General features: G+C 46.2%; 1 protein-coding gene across 2 annotated transcripts in view; it reads right to left on the bottom strand.

Annotated features, from left to right (window-relative positions):
- The window catches only part of ARHGAP10 (Rho GTPase activating protein 10), a 998,059-nt gene that overhangs the window by 381,199 nt on the left and 593,187 nt on the right, over window positions 1–23,673 (bottom strand). The window lies entirely within an intron of this gene.

Genomic DNA, 23,673 nt, shown 5'->3' with positions numbered 1-23,673 from the left:
GGAGCACTGATGGATGTATCTCCCACTCGTGCATTTGGTGGCTGAACCTGCTGAGCAGGTCCGCCATCTGATTGTCTTTGCCTGGGAGGTGTTCCGCCATGAGGGAGATGTTCCTTTGAATGGCCCACTAACACATGCTCTGTGCCAGATGAGACAACTGTGGAGAGTGTGTGCCTCCCTGCTTCTGAATGTAGTACATGGCCGTCATGTTGTCCGTCCGGATCAACACAACCTTGTTGCACAGATGTACCTTGAATGCTTTCATTGCCATGAAGATAGCCATCAGTTCTAGAAGGTTGATGTGCATCTTCCTCTGCTGCGTTGTCCATAGTCCCTGCACTGTGTAGTGGAGTACATGAGCTCCCCATCCTTGGAGAGACGCGTCCGTCGTCAGAACAATCTGTGGCACAGGCTCCTGGAACGGTCGGCCCTTGCAAAGGTTTTGTGGATTCCTCCAATGCAGAGAGTTGTATGCACGATCGGTCACCAACACTAGGTCTTTTAACTGTCCGTGAGTGTGAGTCCACTGACGTGCTAAGCACTCATGAAGCGGACGCATATGTAGTGTGGCGTGCGGGACTATGAAAATGCAGGAGGCCATCATGCCTATCAACTGCATGAACACTCCTGCCGGAAGCGAGTGTTGCGGTCTGAATTTTTGTATTAGCAATTGAATGCTGTTGATCCTCACTGAATTTGGCTGTGCTTTGGCTGCCAGCGTATTTATTGTCGCACCCAGATACTGCCGCACGTGGGCGGGCTGAAGGTGGGACTTTGGATAATTGAGTGAGAATCCCAGATTGTGAAGAAGGTGAATGGTGTGGGACATGTGGGCGGCACACTGCTTGGACGACTTTGCTTGGATAAGCCAGTTGTCCAGATAAGGGTAAATGTGAACGTTCTGTCTCCGTAGGTGCGCAGCTACTGTCGCCAGGCACTTTGTAAAGACCCTGGGCACCATTGTCACTCCGAAAGGGAGGACCTTGAATTGATAATGCTGATTGTGAATGGTGAACCTGAGGTATTTTCTGTGTGACGGGTGTAGCGGAATATGGAAATATGCATCCTTCAGATCTAATGTTGCGAGGAAATCTCCCTGACTGAGTAATGGTAGAATTTGCGGCAAAGTCAGCATGTGAAAGTGTTCTGATAGAATGTACTGGTTTAGGGGTCTGAGGTCCAGTATGGGTCTGAGGGACCCATCCTTCTTTGGGATCAAGAAGTACAGTGAGTACACTCCTGTACCTCTTTCTTCCACAGGCGCGAGCTCTATTGCTCCTTTCTGCAGCATGACGACTACCTCCTGCTGCAATAAGTGCAAATGTTCTGTGGACATAGGACGGTGTCTTGGGGGTATGTTGGGTGGAGTGGATGTTAACTCCAGACAATAACCGTACTGGATAAGCTTTGTCACCCACCTGTCTGTAGTGATGGATTTCCAGACCGGCAGGAACTGTTGTAGTCTCCCCCCGACCGGCGTGGTATGGTCGGGGGCAGTGACAAGGCGTCACTGTTTGTTAGTGGCGGAGGATCGGGAGCTGTTGTTTCCACGACCTCTGCCCTTGGCGCTGTTCCCACGATAGCCACCTCTACTTTGTTTGGTGTAAGTGGTTTGGGCGCCTCCTTCACTGTACTGTGTTTGTTGGGACAGCTGGCTTCTGGAAACTCCCTTATTGTTTGAACGACGAAAAGAACCACTCCTGAACTGCTGCGACTGTAGAGCCCCCATCGACTTGGCAGTCTCAGTGTCCTTTTTGATCTTTTCCAAGGTGGTGTCCACCTCCGGTCCAAGCAAGCGATCTGGATTTACAGGCTGATTTAGTATGGTGGTTTGTATTTCTGGCTTGAAACCGGAGATTCTTAGCCAGGCATGTCGCCGTAACATTACACTTGTGTTAATGGCCCTGGCCGCGGTGTCAGCTGCGTCCAGTGCCCACTTGATAGATGCATTTGATATAAGCTTCCCTTCCTGTATGAGCATCTCTGCTGCCTCCTTATATTCATCTGGCAAGTGTTGTAAAAGGGTCTCAAGTGTATCGTAATGGGCCCTGTCATATCTGGCTAAGAGTGCCTGAGTGTTGGAAATGCGCCAGATATTGGCCGCTTGAGCTGCCACCCTCTTCCCTGATTATTCTAGCACTTTAGATTCTTTGTCAGGGGGAGGAGCATCACCCGTTGTTTGTGAGTTTGCCCTCTTCCGGGCATTTGAAACAACCAGAGAGTCCAAGGGCAACTGTCCCCTGATATAGGTAGGGTCCCCAGGAGCTGGTTTGTACTTTTTTTTTTCAATCCTGGGGTTTATCACCCTTGCTCTCGTGTTTTCCTTAAAAATGTCTCCAGCATGTTTCAAGACACCCTTCAGCATTGGCAAAGTCTTGACAGTTCTCTCTGACGTGGAGAAGGTGTCAAACAAAAAATCCACTTCAACAGGGTCAGCATGGAGCTGGACATCATGATTCTTGGCTGCCCTTTCAATAAGCGCATTAAACGCCGCTGAGTCTTCAGTAGGCGAGGTCTTTACAGTATACACCTGACTGTCTTGGGCAGAGTGTGGATCTCCTGGGTCAGCAGTGTCCGGCCAGGGTTCATTATGATCCTCGGGATCAGTGTCCATAGGATAATTATACTCCTCATTGTCACCTTCCCCTGCCTCCACATCTGAGTAAGTGGGAGAAATAGGAGCAGTGTCCTGGCCATGTGGCGAAATAGGTTCAACGAGAAGGGGTGACGTAGTGGAATCCTTCTTCTTTTTTAAAGGAATTTTATAAGACTCCATAGGTTGTTCCGGGGTGATCTTTTGTTTGTAAATTGAAAGTCTGCCGGTGTTTGCGTCGATGAATTGTTTCGACTGCTCTGCAAGCGGAGGCTGACGATGCTTTGTGACCACCTCTGCAGTTGTGGGCTTCGGCACCGTGGACACCTTTTTGGGCGCTTCGACGGCCGTCTTAGGGGCGAAGGCCTTAGGTACCACTTTCGGCGGCAGCGTGAATTGGATGGGCGCCGACGATTTTGGAGGTATACTGGCAGGTTTCGCTGGTGGAGTATTCTTCGGTCCGACAGTTGAAGCTTTCTCCTGAATGCGTTTTAGCGAGTCCGATACCTGCTTTGAAAAGGAGGCGGACGGCTGTGTGGACTCGACGGATTCCTTCGAGGCAGTGCCAGGCGTGGACTCAAGGTTCGCACCGCTTTTAGCCTTGTGTGGGCGACTGGTAGCATCGAGAACCTTCTGAGCTCCGAGACCTTTTCCTGTGCCGACGGCCTTCGGCGCCGACTTTTTCGGTTCGACGTACTTGACCAGTGTTTTAGACGTCGCAGCCTTCGGTTCGACACCCTTTAGCGAGCTCACCGGGTTGATAACACTCTTCTGTTTCGTCGGCGCCGATAGTTCGGAGGACTTCGAGCCGACCAAAGCAATACGCACTTTCGGTTTCGATTTCGCCTCCAGTGCTTTCGGTTGTGTAGACACCGATGCTTTCTCTTTCGATCGGTCAACCATCGGCTCGCTAGAAATGTCCGTAGCCGGGCCCTGAGGTGAGGCTGTAGAACTTATGATACGATCTCGGGTAAGGCCATGTGGCGATCCCTCGACCTGAGCCTTATTGATTGTCTTGGCCCCGACCCCCGTATCAACGGTCGGGTCTTGCTCTTCGCTTGAGCTATCTCCTTCGGCCCCAAAGACCACGTCATCGTCTCCTACCTCGTCGACGACTTCTTCAGCGTTGAGCAGTTCTACATCTGCATCGTAGTTGGAGTCTACCTCCGACGCAGGATCAGATACTTGAAATTCCTGCTCGACTCCCTCATCGTCCTCGGTATCGAAAATGTTCACTGGGTCAGGTGCCGTCTGCTGGGCCTCCTTGCGCGCTGTGCGTCGAAGTCGAATTGTCTTCTTGGAGCGGAAACGAGAACAAGCCATACAGTTGGCTTCATCGTGATCCGGAGACAGACACTTGTTGCACACCGGGTGGACGTCGATATGAGTATATTTCGAGTTGCAGACGGGACATCTTTTGAACGGGCTGTCGATAAGGCCTCTGGCGTCGTTCAGGCCTTCAGTGCCGAAAGCCACGCGGCTGACTGGAGGTTCGGCTCGAACCGAGCTGGAAACAAGAACTGGGCACCGATCGAGACAATACCGATGAGAACTAAAGGCCTTTTGGCCAAAAAGAAAGTTTTGATCGATTCCGAACTTGAGTTAACAAATATGCATCCGAACCCAATGGCGGAAAAAAACAATCTGAGGATGGAGTTGATGCCCATGCGCACTGTAGTCCAGGGGAGGAGCCACCTATCTCGTGATACTTCGAAGACTCTTCCAGGACAACAATGTGCAATCATCCGGACCCAACACTAGGCGGCGATCTATGCACAAGATATGAATTCAGCAGCCCACATGCCTTGAACTAGTGGTTATTTAACTCCGAATCTGAAGTTAGCCATACTATCTTGTTGTTCAGAAGGCATTTGGCAAAATGTGTTCTTTTTTGCACACTGGCTTACCCTTAGAAGCCAAAAATGGAGAGAAATCCAAACCAGTGTTTTCCCACACTTCGCTCTGTAAAAACAGTACCTCTCTTGAGTGGTTGGGCTTATCATCCGTGACACAGGAGTCCTCAAAACGATATGTGGTGATATCTGATTTTTGCCATGAACATTGACCCATTTGGCGGTGTTGGTAGATGCAGCATTTGGGCCCAGGATCTACAGTCACACATGGGAACCTACTAAACCAAACCATTTCTAAAAACTAAACGCCCAAGAGAGCCCAGGGTAGTTGACTTGCGCGAATCCTAGAACCATCACCATTGTCAGGAATGAACCAAGCCAGGAACCTTGCAAAGAGCACACTGACTTGATATGGTCACAGTTTTCTTCTATTCCTGTCATGGGCAATAGGCTCAGACATAGAACTGGGATGATGTTTTCGTTAGAAGTGTAATAATGCTGGGTGGTATGAATTTTGTGGATACCTGCAGATTCTAGAACTTAATTAACATAGACATTTTTTATTTTGTTTAAGGGTAGTTCTAGAGCATGCTATCACAAACCGGTAACTTGACACTATGACTTTTAGGCAGAGGTCAGATAGAAAAACCATACGGAAGCCAGCAGCCAAGCCTGGGCTGACCTAGATTTAACATGGTAACAGCCATGTTTTCATGGCTTTAAATGTATTGGTAGAGAAATCCACTATTGGGCACCAGCTACTAAAAAAGCCCTACCTATGTTGGTTTTATATGTGTGGAAAGGAATTAGGTCTGTAGTAGTTGTCTAGCCCAACATAACTAAAATGTATGGGTCAAGACTGAAATCCGATGGCCAAACACGGCTTTATGCACCAAGCAGAGTGACTTTAAAAGAATCTGCTGCACTACTGGCAGCCAAGGAAGTCTGACCAATGCAGAGGAGAGAGAGTCAGCCATTTTAAAGTTCAGAGCTGGTCTGGCAGCTGATCGCTGCACTAATTACATGTTTTTAATCATTTTATCAGAGAGATGCAGATATTATGCATTGCAATAGTCCAACCTCACAGAGATAAATAATTTTAAATCATGATTTTGTTCAGATTGATACAAATAAAAATACTACACCGGACATACTATGCCAAAACAATGTTACATCAAATAGGTCACTCAAGGACAAGCCAATGTCAGAGGGGATGTGGCCAAGAAGGGACCTTTTATCTCATACTATGGGACTGTCCAATCATACAAGTATATTGGCAAGGGATTGGAAGGGTTATAGCTAGGATAGTGGGTCAGCCGGTCCTAATAGTGCCCAAATGGTTCCTACTACAAATCACCAGAGAGGAAGCATGGCTTCAATACACGAAAATCAGGCTACCCCTTGCGGCAGAGGTGGCAAAGCGAAATGTTGCAAGCTACTGGGGGGTGGCGACCCCACCCAAAATAGTGGACTGGAAGTCTGACCTGGACTGGTGCAGGTTAGCGGAGAAAACTATATACTCAAGCAGGGGCTGCCCACAGAAGTGGGAAAAAATGTGGAGTAAATGGCAAATATTTAGAGGATTGTAAATGAGCAGGGTGTTACACAGCACCGTCCACATAACAATTACTAGTACAAAGCTACGGCGTAGGGTGAGCAAAAGTAAATTAAGCAATAGCTAAGCAAACTGTCGCTCTCTGGGATCAAGGGAAGGGTAGGTGGTTTGAATAAGGAAGAACAAATTGTTGATTATTCTACAAAACCAATTTGTATGTTGATTAATGCAGGGCCGAAATTTCGGGGCCACAACACTTGCACTGTGTGTTGGGCATGTATCAATAAAAAAAACAAAATCATGATTTTGTAATGGAGAGAAAATATGTACATAATACGTTTTAGTACTCAAAGTTGACAATAGCAAGAACTGTTCACTCCATTAATCTGATCGGTGACTGTTAGAGTGGTGTCAAATTTTACGGCAAAATTTCTCATGCAGGAGAGGGGTGTGGTTTTGTCGCCTAGATGCGACAGCTAGAGGAAGATCTAAAACCTGGGTGGACCCATAGGGCAGAAGTATCTTGGTCTTTCCCCATTTAATTTTAGCTAGCGAGTATTCATCCATACATTGATTTGCTGCAGACATATGATATAACAGGTCAACACAGACATTCATATTTCCTTCAGCTTAAACAGGCTGAGCAGGGATACATCTACTCACCCACTCGTTATGGCGAGTCAGTTTTTATCAGGGCGGCCCTTTGGTGAGCTGACAAACAGGTTTTCTGTTCACTCACAAAGGGAAGGGCAATACAGATGCCTTTAAAATGTGTTTTTATCTAGTCACATTTATTTTGTGTTCAGAGACAGAGGTCAAAAGTCAGTTTACATCTTCAATTACTTTTCTTTCTCTGACTACAAAGTTGGAGGATTTTGTAAAGTAAACTGTCTGACAAACATGCTGTACAAAAAGCGTGAAATGAAAGGCTGTAGGATGTCATGTTTTATTCTAACACACATTTAAATTGCAAAAAAAATGAGCTGTACAAACATTTCAAAATGCATTTCAGTAGTTATGAAAGCCCTTGTTCTGAAATTCTGTGTGATGAAAAATTATATTTTAATGGGACAAATACAAATTGTAACACTTTACTTGGTGATGTACAGATGAAAAATAAGCTTGCTGACATCCAGTTTCAACAGATTATTGTTCATACACTATATAGTTTTAGAAATTAAACTGCATGTTAGTGGGAATGTTGTTGGCCATTTCAATGGAAAATGTGCTGTCTGTAAATGACAGTGTACCACCTCATGCTTTAGTAATTTATTTATTAAAAGTGAGTTTTTACAGAAGAACTGAGAAACATTCCTGCCTCTGCCCTGATGGCAATGATATTAGCGAATTAAGAGGCAAGTCAGGGGTCATGTGTAACCTATAAGTGGGGTATATTTTTATTATACATGGAGCATACGTTTAGTCTATTACATCAAACCAAATATGTTTTTTGTACAGCAGGATGCTGAACTCACATATTAGGAGGTGCTCTCACATGTGACAATGAAGAAACAGGTGGCTCTGCAAAATAAAATATTTGCCCAGGATGACATAATGATTCCAGTTTATAGGTCAAGTACATTACAGTTAGGTCGAGTAGATTATTCAAGTTACTAGACCTGCAGGTCTAGTAACATTTTTATGATTTTTCGAGACCTGACCTACGTGAATGAAAAAGGTAAAGCTAAAAGATTGGATAAGAAATGCAAGAGGAACCCAATAAAGATTAAATAAGGGAGAAAGTATAGATCCCTGTGCAACTCCACATTTTAAAGATTTTGTGTCTGATACACAAGAATACAGATCAGTTTTAGAGATCTGCAGAGGAGCAGCAAACAGTATGCATCAGAAGTACTGACCGCAGGTTAAAGTGCAACACACAAAACCATAACTATCAACATGTTTGCAACACAGAACGATCAAATGAACTTATTTATTGACTCCAGTGTTGTTGGTGGTGAGTACCAAAGAAAAAGGTAATCTTAGACACAACCAGTGGGTGACCCTTAAAATATGCTGAATGCCAAAGTTAACCCAAAATGGAATCCATTCATTGACAGAAACCCAGTGTAATTGATTCAGAGAAGCAGTATTAAGACAACATTACCAAGATTAAAAAAAACAAGCAGTTTGGGGCATTTCTTACAATTTTTAGATTAATAGGGCACTAATCAGTGATATGAAAAAAAGCTGTGAAGTATAATAAAAATCAGTGCTGGTTTGTGCAGGTCCTGCTGCAGAAAACCGTGTAAAAATAGGAAAACTGTCCTAAATTTCGGAATATTTATATGTAGTGTTAACTCTTACTGGGATCTTACGTCGTTGAATGGTAAGTCTCCAATTCTAGGTAAGTGGAAAATTGACGTATTCAAGAGCACACAATACGAGAACTCCCCGCCTAAAGCAAGAGTCATGTGGCTGGTTGGTTGAACAATATGAATTTCAATCTGTAATGCTAATACAAGGCAATGTCCATCCTCGCTCCCTGTCCAGTTACCTCGTGTCTTCATCTGCCCCATCCTCTGCTCACATCCAATCATCATAAGTGTCATTCAATGTGCCCACTTAGCAGTCTTCTTCAACATGACTCTACTCTGGGCTGCTCTTTTTGCCAACTTCAAAATAGCTGTCTTCTTCCCACCCAGCACCTTTCCCTAATCTGCCAAGCACAACATGGGACTGGAAAATGATTGGCTGGACAATGGGTTTGCTGGTTTTGGTGTCAGGTGGGATGCACTGGTGAAAAAGCTACACAGCTTACAGCAGCCCGAAGAGCTGAATTTATTCCAATACTTCGGGTGGCATGACTGCTTGAAAAGACACACAGAAGACACTCAATAACCGAATGGCCTATAAGAACTGAACAAAAGGAGTGTAATGTACAACTGAGCAGAACATTGGAAGAGAGCACAAAAAAAAGATGTCATATTTATAAAGCTGTGGCAGGTCTTCTTAAGTGATTACAGAAGACTTTCAATTTTCAAATAATACAATAATGTACACTTCTAATCAGCATATAAGCATCTGTGTCGCTGACTGTTCATTGTTGTGGTTAGTCAATAAACATACCTCTACAAACAAACAATAGGCCATAGAATACCAGTAACCCAGACCATCCTGAGCGACATGACCAACAGATCATTTGAAAAAAGTACACTGTAACGGTGGCTAGTAATTAAGGCCCTCGCTTCGGAGAATATATGAGATTACAAGGATATAGATTCAACTTTAGTAGTTTAATTACCAGGTGCCTTACAAGTAGCATATTTCAACAGTCCTTCCCTTATATAACAACTTTGCTTTAAATCCACTTCATTTCAATTATGGCTTCTGTAGATGTAGTGCTAATTCATTTTTAGCATTTCAATGGGCGTGTTGTGCCTTGCCTGAACTCTCACTTGTGAAGAGAAGAGGTATGGTTATTACGTTTGTGATGGTGGAATCAGTAGACCTAAGCTTTAAACCCTGCTTCACACTTGGCCACATTGGAAAATCATGGGCACATTTTTAGCCCTCGGCTACAAGCAGCTTTAGCTGTCTGTTGGCCAGACCTATTGTTTCATTATTCAGAGTGGGCTTTGAGTCTTCCCATTGCTCATGACTTCTTGTTGCCTACTTTAGTTGTTTCCTCTTGATTCAATGGCTTTCCTTCTTATTTCTGTCTCAAAGTGTTCTGATTGGTTGACTTGTATCATACCACTGCTGACACTGCTTACATCCATTAAGCACTCCATAGGAGTGTATGGTTTTAGTTACGACCCTCCAATGTTCTGCTTCCCCTTTCACTTCCCCTCACTCTCTGTTTGGCTTCTCCTCCTCCCCAATCCTGCATATTTATTGCTTCCATTGCGGGGCTCTTTTTTTCCTCCTTTATTTCATTTTATAATTAGATACCACCCAACTCCGAAATCTACTGTTCTCCCCTGTGGCCTCACCACTTGACTCCATCTACTTTGTCTCATCCTCACCTGCTATACCTTTGTTGACCCACCCCTCCCCGTTGCTTCCCATTCTTTTTATTATACTTTTTTGAGGGACCGTGCAGCTGCAATTTGCCAACAGGATGCTCCTTTTTAAAATGTGATTTGAGGCCCATCTAATTCTTTTTTTTACATTTACTGCCCCAAGATTGGCGTCCACCCTCTAGGAATGGCAAATTAAAAAAAATACAAAACCACAGTTGCGTAATGATGCATGTCACACATGTTCACGCACACACATCATAATGCACACCTGACCTCACATCATCACTCACACATCACAATCTATTAGCACACGTGTGTTGACTCACTTCTTCACATGTCGTTCTAAACAAGCATTGGCAAAGACAATAGGTCAGATGTGCCACAACAATCAAAACACAAGAGGAATTAAAGATAAGAGGAAATCCAATGCTTGCATGACAAAGGGAGAGAATCCCAACGCCACCAAAGTTTGAATTGTTTCACAGTCTGGTTAGCTGCGAACAGCAAATACGTTCTGGTCTGATCCAGAATTTTAGAAACAAGGATAGAAGTGGCTGTTTGATGTCCTACAAATGAGCAACTGACCAGATATATGTGGTTTCCATGACTTTACATCAATGGCCCAATAAGGTTTTGCACACTGGCAGCAATGCACATAATTACAGCATTTATAAAAGACTGGGAATCGGCGATTCAATGCATTCAAGCAGGGGTTAGTGGGGTTCTTTGCTAACAGGGATAAAATGGCTTTATGCTCCCTTCAGTGGAAAACCAGAGTTAGCCTGAAGAGGAAGCCACTACTTCACAGGTACTGCTTGGGAATGGTAGAGAACACCCATGGGAAGTAGGGCAAGCGAAAAACATAACGCCCTCCTCTTAGGGAGGCGTTAGGGGTATGTCTGCTGATAGCTCCAGGAGAGGACTGTTTTATATTCATATTTATCTAAGAGCAATAGCATTTCTACGAGAAACACTTCACACAGCAGTCCAAGAGGACCAATGTTCCTAATTTAATATGATACATATATGTTATATACACAGCAGTAGGGAGTGCGGATGGCAAAAATATCTGCAGAAAAGTATTCAATGGGGAGAGCATGTAAACAGGAACTTCTAGAGTTAGGTGTTTTGTACAGAGACTCTCAGTGGTGGTGAATTTTAGAAGGGTTTTAAGGTTTGGAAGAAGAATATAGCTTTGGGATTGAACAGCTGCCATTTCAGTAAAACAGGATGTGAAGATAGAATCACTAATGTTGGTTGTGCCACTGGAGTTGTCAAGAAATGAGAAAATGAAAGTCAGAAGAGCACAGAGGTAGAAAACTGAGAGGAATCCAACTATGTAAACTATGAAAAGTGACTTGTAGGGGAGGAGACCGAACCAATCTCTGTTACTGGATAAAAGCAGCAAATCAGCTGTTTCCGGAGAGATGAGGACCGATGTTGAGGGGCCATTAAGATGACGAGAACATGGATTGAGAAAAGGAGAGAGAAGTCATGGGGAGACAAAAAAATAGACAATTAGAGTAGAAGAGTTTGCTTATCGCAAGTAGCGTGTATGGCTTAATGGCATATATTTCACATATTGTGGAACTGACATTTAGCTGCAATTGGTGTGGTTGAATATAGGTAAACATTTGTCACTAGCACTCCATGGACTCTGGCTGGGATCAAGGACATCATAGGAGAAAAACAGTAGAATAGCAGACTCATGGAGTGACTCCAGGATTGAGTTGGAGACGCCAGGACGTGAGCATAGCGCACTATTGAAGTGGAATTTGCAGACACAATACTCGTGTCTTTCCTAGATTTGCGCTTTTTTGAACCGCAAGATTTTCCTATTAGTTCCATTAATACATGGGAGAATTGTGTCCCGTGTGTGATTGTACTGGCGCGATTTAATAAGTGATCGTACTTAGCGGCATCGCTTTCGAAGACCTATTTGGCTTTCTGAATACTTAAGTCGACAGAGGAACGTGATTGTCGGCTTGGAATTATCACTAACATCACGTTCACACCATCTGTGGCCATACCTGACAGCCTTCTGTATTCTAGTTTTGTAACTACTTTCTGTTTTGATGAACTTGTGCTCCACCGGGGTGGAATTATCACCCCTTCAGGGACTACACTGATTTTGGAACTCTCCATTCAGCCCTGAAGAGTCAGAGACCACTGTATCTCTGATGAAACACGTGTCGGGTGGCTGCTTTGGTAACAATTAATTAAAAGAAACCAAGATATCTACGTTGGATTTTGCACTAATTGCTTTCTATTTACATTTGCATTGTCTGTTCTAATAACTGTATGTGTGCACGGGATTGTTATTATGGATGGCGGCACTAATTCCTGTCGGCTAAAAACAGTTACAAGCCCTCTAATGGGCCTCAAGGACGGATGCTGTCCTCAATCCTGAGCAGGTACTTCCAAAATCCGGCTTGGTAAATACCAAACCAAGTGGCCCCCTGTTGCGGGGTGGTGCGTGCTCGGCGGTGTGGACAGCCACCCAATATCTCATGCTCTAAAGTTCTCCCAAGCTGTGAGCCGCACTCTAACACCCACTCAAAGCCATAGCCCTTCATTAGGTACGAACAGCATTCTGTCCGTGAATCCGCATGGCAGCTGTTCCGCCGACTCCTGCCTGACGCGTTTCGCAGGATTGCCTTCTTCTTCAAAGGCTTCTGCTGATGGAAAAGATAGCAAGCCAACCGTTCTTCGTCCATTTAAAGTGATGCAAAGACCAACCTCCTCGAATGAGTGTCACATGGGGCATGCTGGGTACTGAAGTCCCGGACAGTTATATATATGGGGTTTTTTTATTGAAAAAAATAGGTTTCAGGGACTTTTTAGTTAGGAATTAGCATTTTAAAAAACCTTAGAAATTCACGGAAAAAAACACAGGTTACAGGAACGTTATCGTTAGGTTGACATTTCACTTGTACAAAACCTGTGAAATTCAGGCGTTATAGTTAGCTGAGTTAACTATAACACATGCCCCAACAATGCACCGCTGATGACATCACATCACTCATGACATGGTCAGTGACATCACTCATGACATCACTCATGACATCATCCACGGACTGTGTTTCTAAAAAGTTAAAGAATATATATATATATATATATATATATATATATATATATATATATATATACACACACGCCAAGGTGTATTTAAGAATGAGTGGGTGTGTGAGTGTTTGTAAGGAGGATTCAGTGAGTGCGTGACTGACCGTATAAGTGAGTGATTATACATGTCTCAGTGAATTTATGGGTTAGTGACTAATCTGTGTGACTGTCTGGATCAGTCTGTTAGTTGGTGTGTAAGTGGCTGTATGGGTTGGTGAGTAGCTACATGAGTGTCTATATGGATTATTGATTAGTTGTCCGAGTACCTGTATGGGTGCCTGTGTGTCTGTGTGGGTGGGTGAGGGTGTGTGTGACTCCCTGCATGGATGAGTAAGTGGGTGAATCACTAGGTGTATGGGTTCATAAGTGCGTCTGTGAGGGGCTGTATGGGTGAGTGAGTGCACGTATGGCTGTGTCAGTAAGTGAATGGATGTCTCAGTGGTGTATATGGGTGAGTAAATGCATATGTGAAAGGCAGTATATGTGAGAGTTGAAGTAGATAAGTGATTGTATGTGTTAGTGAGTGATTGTGAGAGTGGCTGTATGGATGAGTGTGGGCTTGTGTCAGTGACTGTATAAGAGAGCAAGTATGTATTAGTATCTGTATGAATAAGTGAGGTGGTGTGCGTATAACTAAAGGTGAGCAAGTGGCAGTGTGTTGGGTGACTGACTAGGTGTGTGAGTAGCTCTATGAGTGAGTGGTGGTGTGTGAGTGTCTGTATGGGTGTATGAGTGTATATATCAGTGGCTGAATTGGTGAGGGACTGGGTGTATGAGTGGCTGTAAGGGTGAGTGAGTGGATGTGTGTGTAGACCTATGAATCAGTGAAAGGGTATGTACTTACTGGTTTTGTTGTGTCTACGGTTTTGAAAATGGTAGTCTGAAATTTGGAGTGGTGTATGAAAGGTTATATTGGGGTGTGAGTAGGTGCATCAGAGATTATGTGGATGATGTCATCAGTGATGTCATTTGAGATGTCATCAGTGATGTTATTAGTGATGTAATGTGTGACATCAACGGCAATGCATTGTGGGGGCCGAGTTATGGTTAGCTCAGCACAGGTTGCACAGGTTTTGTACAAGTGAAATGTCAGCCTAACTATAATGTTCCTGTAACCTGTGATTTTTTCTGTGAATTTCTACGTTTTTTTAAATGCTAATTCCCAACTATAACATCCCTGAAACCTGTGTTTCTTTCTGTGAATTTCTAAGGTTTTTAAATGCTCATTCCTAGCTATAACATCCCTGTAACCTTTGGCTTCTTCCGTGAATTTCTAAGGTTTTTTAACTAGCAGTCATGTTTGCAGAGTGGTGGAGAAAAGGGGCTGGGCCCCCAACCAGCTCTCAGGAATTCTGCTGCGTAGGACTTTCAGGAGCTACTAGGAGGATTTCTGGGCCCCCAAGGTCCCTCTGGAATAAAGTGGACTTCATCCCCCAACCTTTTAAAACACAAGAGCAACCCATATGTCCCTATGAACTGGGTATTAGCTATATAGCTTTCAACAATTGTTCACAAGGAACTTATTCTTAAGAACATTAAACTTGAGCAAATGTGTGATCTCGCAAGAATTCAATCCTAAACTGAAGAGATAAGCATAGGGTAGCCAAATCAATTCGGAATATGTAGTTTCATTCAATATTCACAAAATCAGAACAATAGGTAGCACAGACAGTTATTTTTTTTAAAAGCAAGTACGCACACCAAGAATATATACAGTATATAAATTTTTCATATATTTGTGACATATGTGACCCCAGTGAGGTGACCATAACCGACTTGTAATTCGTACAAGGTGACTTTATTTACAAAGGGTTATTGGAAAGAAAGGATGTCTTTAGATTCTCATTCGGTTTCCAGATTAAGGACCAGATTTGTTTTTTAGTGCTTAAAGACTATCCTTAATTATTGTGGCCGGCGTTTCGACACAGTTGAGGATATTAGGGTCTCTTCACGACAAGGGATTCCTGGGCACTGTAAGGGATATGTGTATTAGTAAGAGAATTGTGTGGGGCTACTAAGGAACTGAATACACATAAGGTGCTTACCTCAATACAATCAGTTAAAGTGTCCGGCGTAGGATCAATGTTCAACGTCTTGCTACACAAAAGGTCAAAACTATCATGGGGCACTGTCCCATATTAAACATCATGAAGAATTTCAAAAAGCAACTCATGTTCTCTTACAAAAAAGGTAGATATATTAGCGACCATCTAGTACATTCTGATACTAGCATCCGCACACAGAGCAGCACCATTACAAACCTATGGGGATTACCATCTATTATAGGTAACTATGTTGTGGCTGTATAGCTTGCCAATACACCACTAACACTAAAGAATTTGTACATGGAGATATTAAGATGACCTTACAAGACCATACCAATTGTTCCACCGCTCACATCATCTACTGACTCTGGTGTCCGTGCAACCTAATATACATAGGCCAGACATCACAACCAGTGAAGGCCCACATAGGACAACATAGAAATAGGATACTATGTCTAACAGAGAATGGCCCAAAGGGGCGTAGCTAACTGCCAAGCATGGCGGATGCGAGCTAAGAAAGCTTTGTGTCAAACCGGACACTATGCCAAATTGTACTGCCGGAATGGGGCACTTTTGCAACACAAACACCTGCAAATTGTAACGGATTATCTACGAGCAAGAGGACTGCTGGTGGCGAACTGAGGCGGCCCCCTGTGTGAACAGAGCGGACCGGACCATTGCGGCCGTGAGGTGAGCCCGGAGCGGAGTGAGGAAGAGGGGCCCTGAGAGCGGAGGAGCGCGGGCCGTACGGAACTGCTAAATGTCGATTGTACCCATCTCGCCTACTGGACACGAATCAGGGTGCTGTGTTGGGCGGTGAGCAGCCTTGCACCACAGTCTCAGGAGCATTGGGAAAGGAATTGAAGACGCTGCCGAACTGAGGCAATCCAAGATGGCGCCCGGAGGAGGGCGATAAACATTCCAGCAAGTAACAACGACATTGCGGGGTGGTGACTCCCAAGCTTGGAGGTTGAGTCACTTATGCGGGATACCCGAGGAGACACGGGTAATGCGGTAAGGGAGCGGATTTGGAACTGCGAGCGACCGTGGCTGCAAGCTGTGCTCTGGGGGCAGAGCCCCCCACCGAGCGCATTGAAATCCTGAAGATATGCTGCATGCGGATGGTGGAGGTCTGTAAACTGGGCCACGCTGCGGGCACTGGAATGTACGAACTAAGGAGCCGCCTGTTGGGACACACAGAAGCTTAGAGACTACTGTGGGCACAAGCGGTCGCGGTGAAGCAAGCAGAGGGGCACAAAGTACTAGAGCCTGAGGCGCCGTGCGGCTGTGGGGCTGGCGCAGGGAGACACCCACCCGGAGGTGGTGTACAAGCCAGACAGCGGATTACGCAACATAGGAATATGGGTGAGGTGCCACACGGGCTACAAGGCGCGCTGCCCTAAGTATTTTGCACCCTTCCCCTTCTACAAATTCGAGCCTCAAACTGATATGCCGCTTGAGAGGGATTTGTCGTGTGGACTGTGACTCTGCTGCTGGAACTGGGCAATAAGACTAGTGGACCTGCGCGAAATCTTTGCTGAGATGACCAAAATACTAGAGGTAGACTTGGAAGTTGACCCGGGATTAGCACTCATAGGTAATTCGAGGAGGCTCCCGGTGGCGATCCGCAGACTTACTGACATGGGGATGCTAATGGCCAGGAGACTAGTAGCTCAATGTTGGATGCGAGGCCCCCTGCCGACTAAGGCCAGATGGGCCCGGGACATGCTGTACTGCAGCACACAGGCGGAATCGGACAGTGAACTGCTGCCCCCTAAAAGCCGCCCAAAGAACTTCTGGGCCCTGTACAACACATACATGCAGAGACAACAAGCTGACGATGCGAGTTCCACGGACGACACTGTACACGAATTGACGACAGACCCTTATTGTGACACTGCCCAGGCCCCTTGTGTAGGCGAGGTGTGAGGCGGGCGGGACTTGACAAGCTGGCAGGGGGAGGGTTGGGGGGCAGGGGCGATGACCGCAGCGAGGGGTGTTCCTGCGGGGGTCCACTAGGAACGTGACACACCTTACGAGGATGTCTCCAGACGCTGCCCGGTTGATAGGAGGGGGGTCCAGGCCTCCATCAGGGCCTAGCTATCAACGATCTTCCAGATATAAGCGGAGGAGGAGCGGAGGAGGAGCGGAGGAGGAGCGGGGAGCGGGGAGGGCGATTGCAGACGGGACAACGTGATGCGGGGAGGGGACTTTCTTTGAGGCTATGGGCACGGGTAAGGGGGTGGGTAGTTTAATGGAGGGAGTTCTGTGTTCTGTTAGAGGGAGAAAAGTTCAACTGCACACGATTATTTGCTGTTAGTAGTACTAATGAACAATTCTAGATTCTGTGACTGCTGGTCCTATTTCACGCCGCCAGACCCCCGGGTTGTTGGCCACCAGGCTGTGTAACAGATGAAGTGAGGGGCGTTGTAAGACCTGAGACGTGGCCGGCCCAGGGGGGTTGTAGGCCAAGAGCGATGTTCGTTGCCATTATCATCTTTGTGCAATAAATAAAATAAAAAAAATAAAAAAGACTAGTGGACCTGACTGCCAGCGCTAACGGGTGAGGGGCAGAAGTTGGGTCGTGTGATATTGGTCCGACTGGGTCGACGAGCAGTTGCATAATGGTGAGTTCCACGCTGAACGAGTGCTGAGAAGGTTGGCATGCCGGGATGACATAGCTGGATCCAGGACATTTTCAGTGCTGTTACAGAATGCTGCCTTGGGATTGCAGATAGTAGAACCACGCTTACACAGCTCCTCAACTGGGTGCGCGCAGAGAGGGCGGCCAGTGTGGATAGCGAACCGCTGCCCGTTGAGACCGGACGGGGTGCGGGATCAGAGTGGGGGATAGCCTGCGACTCCAAAATAAAGACTGGTGCCCAACAAGGAGTGGAACTATATTGGGGCCCCCGCTTCACGTTCTTGAGGTGTGACTGTTGGTGTTACCTGTCTGACTTAGTGATTGAGTGTCGCAGGGTCCGCGGACACAGGATGCACTTGGTGACATGGGGCGCACTAGAGCGAAACAATCGGACTCGCAGGTCCTGGAACCTGTGGACACAGTTATATCAAGTGGCCAGACACAGGACGAGGACGTGATCCCCCCCCACGGATGAAGCACAACCTATGGACAAATTAGACCTAATATTGAAGGAAATAAGAGCCTCGCGCCTGGTGATGGAGACGCAACTGGGATCACTCTCTACTAGCTCCAACTTGCTACAGGCGGACCACAAAAAACTGGCAGAAAAGGTGAAATGCAATCAAATTGCCATCGACAACTTGATACCTCAACAGAAAGAGCAAGCTACTCAACTGGAACAGGCGCGGCGTCAGTTGAGGGGACTCCAGGACAGGGTGGACGACGCGGAAGGGAGGTCCCGCAGGAACAATGTACGAATTCTGGGCATACCAGAGAAAATCGAGGGACGCAACCCCACATAGTTTGTGGAAAACTGGCTAAAAGAACATGTGGCGAGAGAGGGGCTGTCGGCGCTGTATAGCGTGGAGAGAGCACATAGAGTACCACCTAGGCCTCCTCTGCCTGGGGCACTCCCCAGACCCCTGATCACCTGTATCCTGAACTACAAGGACCAAGACACGATCTTAAGAGTGGCACGAGAGAATGCTCCTATCCGATTTGAGAATAAAACGATGTCCCTGTACCCGGATTTTATGCTGGATGTCCAGAAGGCTAGGGCTACATTCTAAGAAGTTTAAAAGGAACTGAGGGAGCGCGCAGTCTAAAATATGCCTTACTCTTTCCGGCCAGATTGAAGGTGATACATGGTCAAAAGTTGATTTTTTTTGAGAATCCGGAGGAGGTAGCAGACTTGCTAGAGATCACTTTCACCCCCCACTGCAACGCAGGACTCCTTCACACGGGGTGGCTCCATACGTTCCCCTCTGGGACGGGGGGCTACATCGGCTCGGGAAGTCACTGAACACAGGGGGACGGATCCGGAGATAACTCCATCTGAGGAACAAATCACAAACAGCCAGGAGATGCTATACTGACGGTGGCAGCACTGGCAAAGCATGACACGGGGACACGGGTCGTATCTACTCACTCGTTGGATGGGACGACGGTCCGCCTGTAGTCCGAATCCAGCTTAACTTTGTTCCCTTTAGTCACAGCACAAACAGCGGACAATTATTGAACTGAAGGAGGGGGCCAGGAAAGAGTGGTATCGTATAATGTAATGCTTAAGTGGATTGTTCTGCTGATAACGTAATAGGTTTCCCTGTTCTGTATGTAATCACACTGGTGCATGAAGGATCTGTGCAGGAGCGATGCAAGTATGGCACGTGACCAAGGTGAATGATATAGGCTACTATGGCGGTTGCCTCCCCCCCCATGGCGACTGCTTTGTGGTATGATTTTAGTGGAGTTCTGGTTGAACTGTTAGTTCCGGTTTGGTCCTCTGCCGTTTACAGGGGGACCTGAGTATTGTGGTGTTTTATTGTTTTTGTGGGCTCAGCGTTCGCCATTATGACTCTGTTCAGACTCAGTAGTTCCTGTGGTCCTGGGTGGCCACCTTGTATAAGGCCTCATGGCACACCCCGATACTTATAAATGCACCTCCTGGAATGTTCGGGGCCTCGGCTCAATCCAGAAAAGACATAGACTGTTAGCACAGTTGAATAGGTGGAAAGTGAATGTGGCATTTTTACAGGAGACCCATTTAAATCATGATGAGGCAGTGAAGCTAAACAAGAAGTGGAGAGGGTAATTATTCTTCCCATCATATTTGGCCTTCGCTAGAGGGGCCGTGATTTGGTTTAGAAATGGCACACCCTTTAAGCTAATAGAGCAGAAGTTGATAAGGATGGCAGATATGTCCTACTATATGGGTTACTCAATGGGGAACACATTGTATTAAGGAGTGTTTACATGCCAAATACAGAGCAGGACAAGTTCTGGGGGGTTTTGAACACATTACTGGTAGACTGGGAGGGAAACACGTGGGTGATTGGGGGTGATTTTAATGCGGTGCTAGATATAGAACTGGACAGGACACATCCGCTGATGCATACCGCACCAAGTAGGAAGCTTGTGGGGGTACTGCGGAACTGGGCATTTGGTTGGAGGATGGTAGGTGCATGGAGGGCTAAACACCCAAGAGACAGGGAATATTCATTCTACTCCCCAATGCATAAATTACATACCTGCATTGACAGGATATTCTGTTCAGCCACGTTGGTGGATGCAGTCAGTGACTCCACACACCTGGGGAAAACATTGTCGGCCCATAACCCGGTGGAGATTACGCTGCCATGGGGCAAAATACCGATACAAGTGCCGACATGGAGAATGCAACCGCAGCTGTTGGAGGACTCAGTTTTTAAAACAACATTAGCTATGGCCATAGATAACTACTTCTCAGAAAATGCAAATACGGCGTCCTCCAGACAGGTAGAGTGGGACACATTCAAGACTGTGCTGAGGGGAGTAGCGATAGGCACAAGAGTAGGAATGAGACATACCATTGTCACCCAGCTTACTGACATAGAAAATACACTGGGGAGGTTGTAGAAGATGACTACATTGGACGAGGCACACAGGGCACAGCTGCAAGAAGCTCACATACGCTACATACCACGCTGCTGGCCACTGTGATTTCACTGTTAAAACCGTGAAGGGATAGTACCGATATGGCGGGGTATAGGCCCCTTTCACTACTAAACGTAGATTATAAAATACAGAGCAAGATACTGGCATTTCGGCTCTGTCAGTACATACCGCAGTTGATACACAATGATCAATGCGGGTTTTGTCCCAGGCAGGAACACAGCTCTCAATATCAGGAGGCTGCATCAGGTAATGGCCCATACTCTACAGGAAGCCGGCACAATAGGTTGTATCTCGTTAGATCTATGCCAGGCCTTTGATTCCCTGAAATGGGAGTATATGTTTTATCCTCTGACTAAATATGGGATACCTGAAGAATACATAAAATGGGTGATGTTGTTGTATACAGTCCCTACGGCACGGGCGAGAACGGGCAGGCATATCTCGAGGCAATATGTCGTTGCGAGGGGTACCACGCAGGGATGACCACTGTTGCCTCTGCTGTTTATTTTGGCATTAGAACCACTGCTACTGAAGATACGCGGTAATGCGGGACACAGGGGAATAGTGTTGGGTCCCACTACACACATAGTATAGGCATATGCAGATGATTTAATACTGTATTTTAGGGACTTGGATAATGATTATGAGCCTGTACCTTCGATCTTTGCTGCATTTTAAACACTGTCTGGGCTGGCTATCAACGAAAATAAATCCTATGTTTATTATTTTACAGAAGCGACACGTACTGGTGCATTGGCTTTTGGGGACTGGTCGTTTCAGATCGCGCCCAGCACCTTCAGGTACTTCGGAATCAACATATATAGGTATACAACTGATCTTCTGGAGGGCAACCTGAATCGTGCCATCACATCACTCAGGTCCCAAATAAAATTCTGGGTCACCTTGCCCATACCTGTGGCTGGCAAAGTGATAATTGCCAAAATGGTAGTGTTCCCTAGATTATTATAATTTACCCATAATGGTGCCATCCAAGACGTTCAAATTGCTCTCCTCCCTACTGATTGAACTGATCTGGGGTAAGGGCAGGCAGTGTATAGGGCTTACAAAACTGTACCTAGATACTAAACAAGGGGGAATGGGGGTCCCTGATCTGCAGGGCTACTGCTACGCGAGTCAATTGCAATGGTTGGCATACTGGCTGGCAGGGCGGAATTTGCAAGAAATAGACATGACCCAAGTGGAATGGCACAGGGGTGAAGTACATACACTTCTATTGCCTAATAGCAAAATTCAAGTGACGGCGCCACACCTTCTGAAAATTGCATTAGTATATTGGAGGCACTCTCTTAGATACACTAGGGCGGCGACCTGGTACGCCCCCACTATACCCCTACTGGGAATCCCCACTCAAGTGGGTAGTATTATAAAGCGGAGAATACGGACATGGGAAGATGTGGGTGTAACCACAGTGGGTGATCTCTTTAGGGAGGGTAACCTGATGCCACATGGAGTGTTCGTTTGAGAACACGGAGCACCTGACACACTGTTCCTTTTACACGCAAGTCTATCCCACTACATCCATACTGCATGGGCACCTGGGGGTGCGGAACCAGCCATGCATACATTGATCACAATGCAACATCTGATGGGTAATGGCCGACAACTTATGAGGTGGCTATACAGAGGTGTCCGTACGGTGGCAGCAGTGTCTCTCCAGAAGCTTTGTGACAAGTGGGAAGTGGACATAGGCCGGGAACTCAGCGACAAAGAATGGGGTCCGTTAGTATAATATCCCAGAAAGGTGTTAAGAAACTCGAAATTTAAATTCATACAACTCATGCTTTTGCATCGAGCCTACCTGACACCGTGCAAGTTAAAGGTCATGTGCCCAGACGCCTTGGATGTGTGCCCACATTGCCAGCGGCAGCCGGCAGATTTGACACATGCTGTGGAACTGTCCACGATTACGACACTACTGGGTGTCGGTTTGTGAGATTTTAACAAGTATAGCTCCAGTAAGGAATAACAGCAGCATGGAATACTGTTTGCTGGGACTCAAAGGGAAGAAAGGTAGTCCAGTGACTAAATTTAATAACTTGGCGCTCATTTTAGCCAAACGTAATATCACAATGAATTGGAAAGCTGCTAGGCCACCGGCATTGAAAGATTGGTATGAGGAACTACTGAAATGGGGCAGAGCTGAAGGGACGGAATTGAAAAGGGAGGAACAGGGTGGACTGCGCAACACACCTATATCCATGGAATGGAATATGTTGATAGAAGAGCTCAGCGCTGCAGACATACTAGAGTATTGTCCCTAGAGTGTGACCTATTGGAGATAGGAATGTTCAGAGCGGAAGAGGTGCTAGGGCTCTGAGGTATGAAAGGGGAGTTTGCTGGAGGCCAGCGTACAAATGTATGGATATAACAAACGGACAATATGCTGAACGGAACTATGTATATGGGTGCACAATTTCTTATTGCTGAGCCTATGGGGGGAGGTAGTGGGTGGGGAAGTTGATATGTTTTTGTTCTCTCAAATTTTTACGTTCTGTCAAATGGTAATGCAGTATAGACCGGGTATGGTCCCTTATCACAAGTTGTAACCTGTCAGAGCTGAGTAAGCAAGAGGGGATGTATATTCTTAAAGATAAAATGAAAGTAGGAACATTTAAAGGTGTAAACATGCTTGTCACGAGGACGGGATCCCTGTCCTGGACGGACGGGGCTTACCTTCTAACTTCTGTCCGTTTCCGCCCCGTCCGCAGGATCCCCTTGATGTGGCGTGGAGCGGGTCCGAGCTGCCTTCACTGCCTCCGCTGTGGTCCCTCCCATCTCTGACGTCAGGGGGGAGTCCCCTGACGCTTCCACCGGTCAACCTATCCGGTGCGTCCACGTCATCGCCGACGGCCCTATCAGCAGAGCCGGAGGAGAATAAGGAAGTGCTGGAGACGTCCACAGGCGCGATACCTGACGGGAAGACGCCAACCCGCGAGGAGA

This window comes from Lissotriton helveticus, chromosome 2_1 (assembly GCF_964261635.1).
Source record: "Lissotriton helveticus chromosome 2_1, aLisHel1.1, whole genome shotgun sequence".
In the NCBI taxonomy this organism is placed as follows: Eukaryota; Metazoa; Chordata; class Amphibia; order Caudata; family Salamandridae; genus Lissotriton; species Lissotriton helveticus.
The sequence above is the reverse complement of the archived record's forward strand: the minus strand, read 5'-3'. Positions and strand labels throughout refer to the sequence as shown.